Here is a 10,966-nt window from a genome sequence, read left to right as displayed (position 1 = left end):
AGAAACAGAGAGAGATAGAATCAGTGAGAGAGAGAGAGAGAGAGAGGCACTTATCTGATCAGAGCAGCAGCTCCTGCTAGGGGGGATCAGAGGAACATGGCAACCCGCCTCTCTTTCATTTAGCAGAGAGAAGCACTCAGCGCACCTGAAAACACACACACACACACACACACACACACACACACACACACACACACACACACACACACACACACACACACACATTAACACACAGGCTTCACTTTCAGCATGGATGAAATGAAATCTGTTCTGTTTTCTGCCTCTGATCTCAATTAACTCCAGTAAAAGTAAAAAGTTTCTGATCAAATGATCATTTAATATTAAAAATGACATCATCAGATTGATCTAAGTATAAAGTGAAGTGAAGCAACAATAAAAACAAACTCAGGCCAAATTAAATGTTTCCAAATCTGTTTGTCTAAATTAAAAATGTGTCAAACTAACAGAAACTGCAGAGTCAGAGTTTCTGTTTCTCACAAACGAACGTTTGAGTTCTCAACGAAAGTTTTAAACTTTTAAGATCATAACTCAGAAACATATTTTAACATATAAAACATTTTAGGAAACATGTAAATTATGGATGAAGTTTAAAAGCATCGATCCAGCAGGACAAATAAATCCTGTAAATCCACAAGCCGAACTGAGAGCCAGTCAATGAGGTGAGGAGAGTCACTCAGATATAAAGTTATTATTGTGGAAAATCCACAGATAATTATTTCTGACCGCCTCAGTTTAATGTTGTCCTCGGGTCAAAATGACCGAGATTTGTATGTGTTTTCCCTTTACACAGAAAATGAGGCAACAGGAGGGAAGGAAACCTGATCAAATCTAATGTTTTATATGTAGGGACAAAATAAATTCAACATTTTTCCTTTTTTTACACAAAAACAAACAAAAAAAATTTACTAAACAAAATTAATCCAAATTATAAAAACTGAGTGAACAAAATAAAGTGAACCGAGAGCAGTAGCTGCAGCTGTTAGCAGATGCTAGCTGCTGTTAGCAGATGCTAGCTACTGTTAGCAGATGTTAGTGGATGATAGTGGATGATAGTGGATGCTAGTGGCTGTTAGCAGATGTTAGCGGATGATAGCGGATGCTAGTGGCTGTTAGCAGATGTTAGCAGATGTTAGCGGATGATAGCGGATGCTAGTGGCTGTTAGCAGATGTTAGCAGATGTTAGCGGATGATAGCGGATGATAGCGGATGCTAGTGGCTGTTAGCTGCTGTTAGCAGATGTTAGTGGATGTTAGTGGATGATAGCGGATGCTAGTGGCTGTTTGCGGATGTTAGCGGATGATAGCGGATGCTAATGGCTGTTAGCGGATGTTAGCGGATGATAGTGGCTGTTAGCAGATGTTAGTGGATGCTAGTGGCTGTTAGCAGATGTTAGTGGATGATAGTGGATGATAGCGGATGCTAGTGGCTGTTTGCGGNTGTTAGTGGATGATAGTGGATGATAGCGGATGCTAGTGGCTGTTTGCGGATGTTAGCGGATGATAGCGGATGCTAATGGCTGTTAGCGGATGTTAACGGATGATAGTGGCTGTTAGCAGATGCTAGCTGATATCTCCATTTTCTTCCTAAGCAACAGAAACACATCACCGCCGGTTTGGATGCATCAAGGCACCTTCAGACTCATGAGATTAAATTTTATCTGTTTCCAAATTTAACAAATCAGGAAACTAAAAATAACTGGAGATTCTTAGTTTCAGCTAAAACTCAGAAACTTTCCACAGCTGAACAGAGATGAGCTACGTTGTCGTCCTCAGCCCAGAGCTCCCAGCTCTTCTCTTCATATTTTCTCCAAACAGTTTAAACTCTCCATGTTTCTGTTTTTTCTCAGCTTTTGTTCCTTGTAGCCATTAAACAGCTGACGGTCGCCATGGAGACTCATTAAGGAGAAGTTTTATTTGACCCTCCTGTCATCCTTCACCTCTGACTCACCCACTGTTTTCACAGCCAGTTCAGAAACCAGCATCGTCTCCCAGTTTGGAGCAGGACCTGCTGCAGCAGCAGCAGCTGCAGCAGGTCCTGTGTTTCATGTTTCAGCTGCAGCAGCGTCTCCATGAACGAGTGTTAGATGTCAGGAGGGAAACTGACTGTGTGGGCCGTGCTTCGTCCAATAAGGAGCAGAGATGCATGCTGGGAAGTGGTGGGCCGTGTCTGACCTTTGGGACGCGGTCGGAGGTCTTTCCCCGCCGCGCTGTGAGGCGGATAAACAGAACCAGCTGACTGGACCCAGAAAACAGAGTCTGAGCGTTTTACAGTTTACAGCTTCATCATTCAGACGAAGGTTTTATTTTGAAGCTTTAATTTCTTAACGAGATGTTGGATTTGACATGGCAGCATCATGCTGTGGGAGCAGATGATTGGATCTCTGTAAATTTACCCACGCTGCCTTGCAGCTGTCCTCTAACTCAGGTCATAACATGTTTTCAGCCATCTTGAATTTGGTTCTAGACTCAAAGCTTAAATTTTCCTCCTCATTAGAATATTTGCTCAGATGATTTTTGATGTTTGGTCTAAACATCAAAAACCTGGTTCTGTCGAACCTCAGGGGTTCGGCGGAGCCTCTGCCGACCGCGGAGGTAAAGACACATTAAATAACTTGTGTAAAGTCGTGATGATGCGCCGCTTTGCCATCACTTGCTGCAGAGGATCACGTTACATTGCTGAGCCAATCAGAGGATCACGTTACATTGCTGAGCCAATCAGAGGATCACGTTACATTGCTTAGCCAATCAGAGGATCACGTTACGTTGCTTANAATCAGAGGATCACGTTACATTGCTTAGCCAATCAGAGGATCACGTTACATTGTTTAGCCAATCAGAGGATCACGTTACATTCCTTAGCCAATCAGAGGATCACGTTACATTCCTTAGCCAATCAGAGGATCACGTTACATTCCTTAGCCAATCAGAGGATCACGTTACATTGCTGAGCCAATCAGAGGATCACGTTACATTGCTGAGCCAATCAAAGGATCACGTTACATTGCTGAGCCAATCAGAGGATCACGTTACATTGCTGAGCCAATCAGAGCTGCGGAGGAGCCTGATTGAAGGAGCTCCTCTCAGCAGGGATTTGAACTTTTCTCTTTAATTCAGCAAAACTCACAGTTTTTACCAAATCCTGTAGCTTTCGGTGAACTTCTAAATCTGCTCCTTAGTCGCATCTTTTCGGGGTTGCTACTGCCTCTAGTGGTGTGGGGTGGTAACACAACTAATATAATTACATTACTAAATCAGAATACCACAAAGTCTTTTGTGTGTCGGGCGGTTGGAATAAGAACGGTTCAGTGAGTGCGCATATGCAACTGGGAGGTTCGGTACCTCAAAAAAGAACCACTGATCTAGAAATTAAAATCTTCTTCATCGTCAGCTCAACGTTTTGGGTCACATGTTATCTTGTGGTTTTACAGATTTTCTCCACATTGATAAAAAAAACAACCAAAAAACCAAAATAAACTCCAGTTGCATGTGAAGAAAGGTTTCCCCAGAGAACCATGCTGCCACCGCCGGTATGTTTTTGTTCAGTTTTGTTTTTAACGGGGATCTAAAGTTCAAATGTAACATTTTGTACCTTTTTCTATCTGGATCTCCTGCTTCTAGAAACAACCCAGTGGTGTTTCTCTGGAAATACGTTTCATTCAATATTTATCTGCCAGCTAAATACGCTGTGAGCTAACGAAATACTTAGCTTCAGGGACGTAGTTGGTTAGTTAGTTAGTTAGTTAGTTAGTTAGTTAGTTAGTTAGTTAGTTAGTTAGTTAGTTAGTTGGTTAGTTGGTTAGTTAGTTAGTTGGTTTGTTAGTTGGTTAGTTAGTTGGTTAGTTAGTTGGTTAGTTAGTTAGCTAGTTGGATAGTTAGCTAGCTGGTTAGTTAGCTAGTTAGTCAGTTAGTTAGCTAGTTAGTTGGTTGATTAGTTAGTTAGTTAGTTAGTTAGTTAGCTAGTTGGTTAGTTGGTTAGTTGGTTAGTTAGTTAGTTAGATGGTTAGGTAGTTAGTTAGTTAGTTGATTTGTTAGTTGGTTAGTTGATTAGTTAGTTAGTTAGTTAGTTAGTTCGTTAGCTTGTTGGCTAGTTAGTTAGTTGGTTAGTTGGCTAGTTATTTGGTTAGTTAGTTGGTTTGTTAGTTAGTTGGTTGGTTAGTTAGTTGGTTAGTTGGTTCGCTGGTTGGTTAGTTAGCTAGTTGGTTAGTTGGTTAGTTAGTTGTTTATTTATTTAGTTAGTTAGTTAGTTGGTTAGTTTGCTAGCTAGTTGGTTAGTTAGTTAGTTAGTTAGTTAGTTAGTTAGTTAGTTAGTTAGTTAGTTAGTTAGTTAGTTAGTTAGTTAGTTAAATGTTTTTAACGTGAAAGTGATTTTCTTGGAACGTCTGAAGATCTTTTCCTTTATTTCCTTTTCTTTCTTTTCCTCTTTTCTTTTCTGAAGTGATTTTTCTGAGCGGGAGTCAAACTTGTCCTTTCTGTTCGTTTCAGCGTTTGGGTTTCTGGTGAAACCTTTTCGTTTAGACGCTGCTGACCTGACTGGACTCGTTGGGTTCGGTGTCTACAGTCCAAACCCAGCAGGTCTGAGCTGAAGCATAAACAAACTGAAGGGTTATGAAGCAGGAGCGCGTTTTGATGATGGATGGTCTCTCGCTTTAATCAAAACGTCGGGTTGTTGTTGTCGAGTCCCTGAAAGCGACGTCCTAATTATGTCTCCTGTGGATGAATCAATAAAAGCCTAATATCCAGGAAATACGGTGCTGTTGACATGTTTGCACAGAGATTCAATTAAAAGCAATAATCAGACTAAAATTGGTCTGAGAGCAGCGTTCAACACAAAGTGCCTTTGAGTTGGTAAAAACCTGGCAGACACGGTTTTATTATGTCAAAATTAGATGCTCTTACAAAGTCAGAGCAAAATCTGCGAAGAGGCTCCAACCTGATCAGACCTCATTAGAAACGTCTGCAACCGAGGAAATGCAGAACAACTCAAGTGGAAGCAGATTTAAAAAATACCCAAAACATGTAAAATGTAAAGAGAGAGAGAGACAGAGGAGGGATTGTTCTGTTGGATGAAACGGCCAAGAACCGTTAAAGGAACGACACAAAAACCTCTGAAGACACTGAGAGCAACTTCCTTCTTCACCAGATGGAAACAAGATGGAGGATTTTAGCGGTTGGAGGATTTCTGATGCTAGCGCTAGGCTAGGCAGATCGCAATCAGCAAATCGACTCAAAATATCGATAATATTGATACCAAGTTGGTATCGGACTGATGAAAAGATCGATACTTTAGTGTCAGATTCTCTCTAAATTTTATTTAGTCTTTGTAGTTTCTCAACTTTACTGTGCAAAACATTTAGCTTTGATTTCTCAGATGAGAGAAATAATTTTTCTCTCATCAGAAAATGATGAGATTTTCTCATCATATTGTAAATAACCATGTAAATTGTTATTTACATTATGTAAATAATTCACATTGTTATTTACAAATGTGTTTTATTTTACTGTTTATCGTGTAAATATAAATGTCATTATTTATATTTTGTAAAAACATAAAAACTTTATGGTCTGTTTCTGGTTTAAACAAAATCATTCAAAAGAAAAACAATAAAAACATCTAAAGGTCAGAAGTTTGATGATATATCGTTTAATATCGATATCGGCGATAATGGCCCAGCATCGCAGATTAATGAAAACCTTCATAATCCAGGATCAGGTGAGAGCAGACAGGTGTGCAGAGATCTTCTATTCATGAAGACATCTCACTCCCACACACCAGGAACATGTTTTTTATTAGAGAAAACTTTGATTTTTACAAAGTGAAGAGCTGAAGCTGGTTGTTTAATGAAACCCAGCAGCTCTGATCATGGCTGCTGCTTCAGTTCAGGAGGGAAAATGATCATTTATGCTCAGAAACAAGTTTCACTAGACGACAGGATTCACTGAATTCACTCCATTCATTTCCTTCAAGGGTGAGAGAACGATAATAATTATAATTCCTGATTCATGGCGCATTATTCCTGCAAGGACGACATGAAGGTACATGCTGCAGAGGGAGGGAAACGTCTGACGCCCCAAAGAAACAATCAGGAATGAACAGATGGAGATCAGGAAGGAGAAGTTTGGTTGATTATTTGGATTTTACACGAACAGAACCACGTCTTTAATGAGGAGCTTTAAAACACAAAAGATTTCCCAGTAAAACGACACAAAGAGCAACTGGAGAGCAGAGGAAACAGACAGGAAGTTTAAAGCTGCTCATAAATCTCACCCACAGCAAACTACGGTGGTGGCAGAATAATGCTGTGGGCCTGCGTTTCTGCAGGTGAATTGGTAAAAGTTAAATAATCCTGGCAAAGATTTTAACCTGGAAGCTGAAATCCTTTCAGAGTCTGAACCAAAATGAATCTGAGAATGTGACTCAGACATCGACCTTCAGGTTTTCTCCACCAGTCGGACTGAACTGCAGCTGCTTCAGTCTCCAAACGACTGAAAACACAGACTCCCACCACACTTTTCAGATTTCATCAGTGAAAATGTTGTAGACCATTAATCACCAACCTTCCCATCGCCGTTATTTTCCACAGCTGATGGTCCTGAAATCATTCCCGCCAAAGACTTCCGGTTTCAAAACAGGAAAATAGTTTCTACGTCCAACCAGAGAGGAGGAGAGACCACAAATAACCGGGCAGTAATGAAATTAGAGGGGTGGTGTGTGTGTGTGTGTGTGTGTGTGTGTGTGTGTGTGTGTGTGTGTGTGTGTGTGTGTGTGTGTGTGTGTGTGTGTGTGTGTGTGTGTGAGGGAATGCTGCAGCACCTGAGAGGCAGACATGCAGCTGAACTCCTCCCACCGCCTGCAGCAGCAGCGCTGTTACCTAGAAACCAGCCGGAGCCGCAGCGACCAGCGGGCGGAGCAGCAGCACTCAGTCCGGCTGCGGAGCGCCGAGCGCGGCGTGGCGGAGCGCGGTGGGGCCGGGACGCGCCTGGAGGTCTCCGGTTTCCCCGCTGAAAGCCTCGGAGCGGCGGACCGCGCAGCCCGGAGGTGAGCCGGAGTTCAGGGAGGATTTCTGCCGAGACTCATTTCATCACACATTCATTCAGGCAGCAAAGTTTATAAGACTGAAAATAATTATTATAAAAATGAAGGCAAATGAGGAAGACTGAGATCCCGCTGCGCAGAGATAAAATTATAAATGTTTTTCTCTCATTTCCTCCATTTTCACATTTTTATATGTTGGTTTATCATGTTTTGAGTTTTTAAAATTTATTTGCATGATTTTTGTTTTTGTTCATCTTTGCTGCCATGTTGTTTGTAGCATCTCGGTGCGCATGGAAATATTTAACTTTTTATTTTTATGTCATTTTATTACATGAATTTCCTTTTTTTTTTTTTAGATCATTTCAACACAAACCTATCAAATAAACCCGACATGATGCAAAAGCATTACTGTAATAAAACACATTTATTATTATTATTATTATTATTATTATTATTATTATTATTATTATTATTATTATTATTAGTTTTTAAATAAAATCAGTGTAAATGTTTGAAACCTATGAATCATCTAATATGATGAAATCTAAAATGCTGGATTCATTTTTCACAGATTCATTTCTAAACATTTTTGATGTTTCTGGCTGAACACAAACATGAAACATTCAAATGATTTTGACAGAATGTCACTGAGCAGCAGATGGTGACTGACTGGAGAAAAGCCAGAGAGTCTGTTTCCAAGCAGATTCACTAAAAGTTCAGTGGAAGGAAAAAGTGTGATTGAGGGGGAAGCTGAGGTACTGCGGCTTTAAGAAGATTGTGAAGTAAATTTATTTCAAGGTTTGCAGCTGAAGTCATTAAAAGCTTTAAAATGAGTTTATTCATCATCATTTACAGGAACTCAGGTTGTTGAATCTGTCCTGTGGTTTAAAACGTTTAATAATTGGATCTTTATGTTTAAACAACAAAGCGAAACCTGATATGGACACAGAGACACGGAGAGACGGCAGGAAAACTGATTTCAGTGAAATTCAAACATTTTCCTGCTTTGAGGAGCTTCTTAAAGAGACAGAGACCCAATTTTAAGGCATCAGATTCAAATTTCTGTACAGTTGTTTGACATGTTCAGTCTGACTCCAGCCTGGTGTCTAGTCAAAGTCCGGTCTGGTTGGTGAGGTGTGGATGCTAACTGACCTCTGACCTCTGGTCCTCCAAACCTTGTCTGGGTTCAGTTGAAGTGAACTCTGGTTCGGTTTGAATACACGTGAACGCCAAGCGGACCAGAGACCGCTCCAGAAACAGGAAGTGGACTACAAGGCAGGGCATTCTGGGAAAATACAACCAAAGCTAACGTGTTAGCCTAGCGCTAGCAGCAGAAATGGCTCCTGGTCTTTAGCCTAAAGAGAAATCCTCCAACTGCAGCACATTGCATTCTGGGTAAATCCAACCAAAGCTAACCTGTTAGCCTAGCGCTAGCAGCAGAAATGGCTCCTGGTCTTTAGCCTAAAGAGAAATCCTCCAACCGCCAAAATCCTCCATCTTGTTTCCATCTGGTGAAGAAGGAAGTTGCTCTCAGTGYCTTCAGAGGTTTTTGTGTCATTTCCTTCAGTGGTTCTTGGTGCAGCGCCCCCACAGGCCAGGAGGGGAACAGGTTGGTTTGACTCAGAGCAGCTGGAGGTGGAGCAGATGTTCTGGTTCCAGTAGAACCAGGTTGACCGGACTGAAGGAGGGAAAACAGTCTGAACTGTTAGAAGAAGCAGATAAAAGTTTTTTCAGAGAAAGTCTCAGTTTGCTGTTGATCTGTTTACAGCTGAACATGGAACTGATGATTCTGGGATTATCTGGATAATCTGTGAAATCAGATCTAGTTATACAATTTCTATTTTTACTGAAGTATCTGCATGCTTCATTTAACTTTATTATGATCTATTTTATAACTTCATTTGGATGTCTGGACCATGTCTCCTAATTGATGTTTAATCTGTCAGATAATCTGGGTAAATCCCCTCCAGAGATCAGAGGAACTGAGTTTGTTCAACATGTTTAATGACATGAATTTGGTTTTTCAGGTTTGGGTTTCATTCTGCAGCTTGTCAGAGGAGTGTGAACTGAGATGTATCTGTTTGAAAAGAGGAAAGCGATGCAGAGACGCAGCTTTGGAAGGGGGAGGGGAAAACAGCGCCCCCTCTGGTTGAGTCTGACCCGTTTGGTTTGAGACTCGGTGAATCGGCTCAGCATCTGGAACTGGTTCAGGTTTCCATGGTGACAGACGAAGTTCCTCCCACATGAAGTCTGTTCACACATGGAGGCTCAGCGTGCAGGAATCGGATTTCAGCGGCTCGGTTCCCGTCAGGATTTCAACCTGCTGGTTTTCACGTCGCGTTGCAAACAGGCTTTAACTGAATCTGACGGTTTTATGTTTCTCCAGCGTGTTTTATGAAGCATTGTGAGATTTTATCTGTGAAAACTGCAAAGAAAATGTTCTTATGGAAGTGAATACGAGGAAACATTTAGCCAAACTACAGTTGATCAAATCTGCTAAACATTTTAGCACGAATTATTGTTATTTGTTGTCAGAGTTGATAGATTCATACCTGGAATAAATATCATTCATTTGGTTTTATTATTTTAGATGAAAACAAGTTTCAAAACTAGACTCACATTTTTCCTCTAGACTAGCCAGCAGCAATTAGCAAACAGCTCATTACAGGAGCTGCTGCTCAGTGCAGCCTGGTAGAAACATTAAAGGGTTAATAGAGGAGCCATGTTGGAATGACTTCCTGGAGGCGGAGCTTCAGAAAGTGCAGGAGTTTCTTAAAGAGACAGAGGCCCAAATTTAAGATGATAAATCAGGAAGAAAAAATCCTTTTAAGTCAAAATTTAACACATTTTAATAACAGCTGAAGGGAACAGCTGAAGTTACTTCCTTCAATTAAATAAAATGGCCGCTTTGTGCCTGGAAAACAGTTAATTCTGCCATTTACATGTTTGAATTGATGTTTTTATAACTGGACAGAAACGGATTCTATTTAACTGGACCAGGATTTAACTGATGGTTCATTTGGAGATCTTCATCATCTGAAGTGTCTCAAGGAAACATTCTGGAAATTAGCAGGAAATAAATAAATAAAAAGTAACCAAATTATTTACTTTGACAAACTAAATGTAATAAAATCAGTTAAATTTAGTCTGAAACATGATTTCCTCCTGAGATCCGATTGGATCCCTGACTAGATGAGGAGCAGCACTGAAAAAGATCATTTTAGATAAAATGAGGTAAATTTCCTCCTCCTTCTTCTCCATCGTCTGTGAAAGTCGACTTTTTGTTCTCCTCTCTTTCCACCGGGGGAAAAATCCATCTGAATTTAATTTGGTTTTGTCTGATTTATGATCCTCCGTTTCGCTCCTCTTGGTTTCCATGGCGCCCAGATTTGGCACATTTAGCATAATCACAAGAAAGTGGAGATTATTGAAAATGGAGAAATCAGAGGAAACGGTTTGATGAAAACCTGATTTGTTTCTGAAACGTGCGGGAAGCAAAGTTTATCAGTTTAATGTTTTATTTTTGTTCCATCTGTTTATTCTGAGTAAATTAATGATTTTTTGTGCGTTAAGCAGGAAGTTTCACCAGCAGACGGATTGGAAATCATTAACTGTTGATTTGTTTCTTAGCCTCAATTTTAATTAAAAATGCACATTTACTGTAAACCTCTGAGACGCCAGCGGGCAGGTTGGACATTTACTGGTTTCTTATCGTTTTCTGCTCTGGGCTGATTGTTGATACCGAGTCGATTTTTAATCTAATTCTGCTGGATTAACGCTGCGTCTGTTTCTCATCTGGATATGGAGTTTAACTGCTGTTAGGATGAGCTGATGCTAAAGGAGGAAGAGGACGAGAGGAAGAGGAGGAGAGGAGGAGGAGGAGAGGAAGAGGAGGAGAGGAAGAGGAGGAGAG

At 40.6% G+C, this 10,966-nt stretch overlaps 1 protein-coding gene across 1 annotated transcript in view; it reads left to right on the top strand.

The window, feature by feature from the left end:
• Window positions 1-6,882: 6,882 nt before the first annotated feature.
• LOC103469447 (somatostatin receptor 3) overlaps window positions 6,883-10,966 on the top strand; it is a 14,973-nt gene continuing 10,889 nt past the window's right edge. The window contains exon 1 of the mRNA XM_008417131.2: window positions 6,883-7,056. The gene's annotated coding sequence lies outside the window, so the exon portion shown is untranslated. The remainder of the gene's footprint in view (window positions 7,057-10,966) is intronic.

This window comes from Poecilia reticulata, linkage group LG8, assembly GCF_000633615.1.
Source record: "Poecilia reticulata strain Guanapo linkage group LG8, Guppy_female_1.0+MT, whole genome shotgun sequence".
NCBI classification, from domain to species: Eukaryota; Metazoa; Chordata; class Actinopteri; order Cyprinodontiformes; family Poeciliidae; genus Poecilia; species Poecilia reticulata.
The sequence above is the reverse complement of the archived record's forward strand: the minus strand, read 5'-3'. Positions and strand labels throughout refer to the sequence as shown.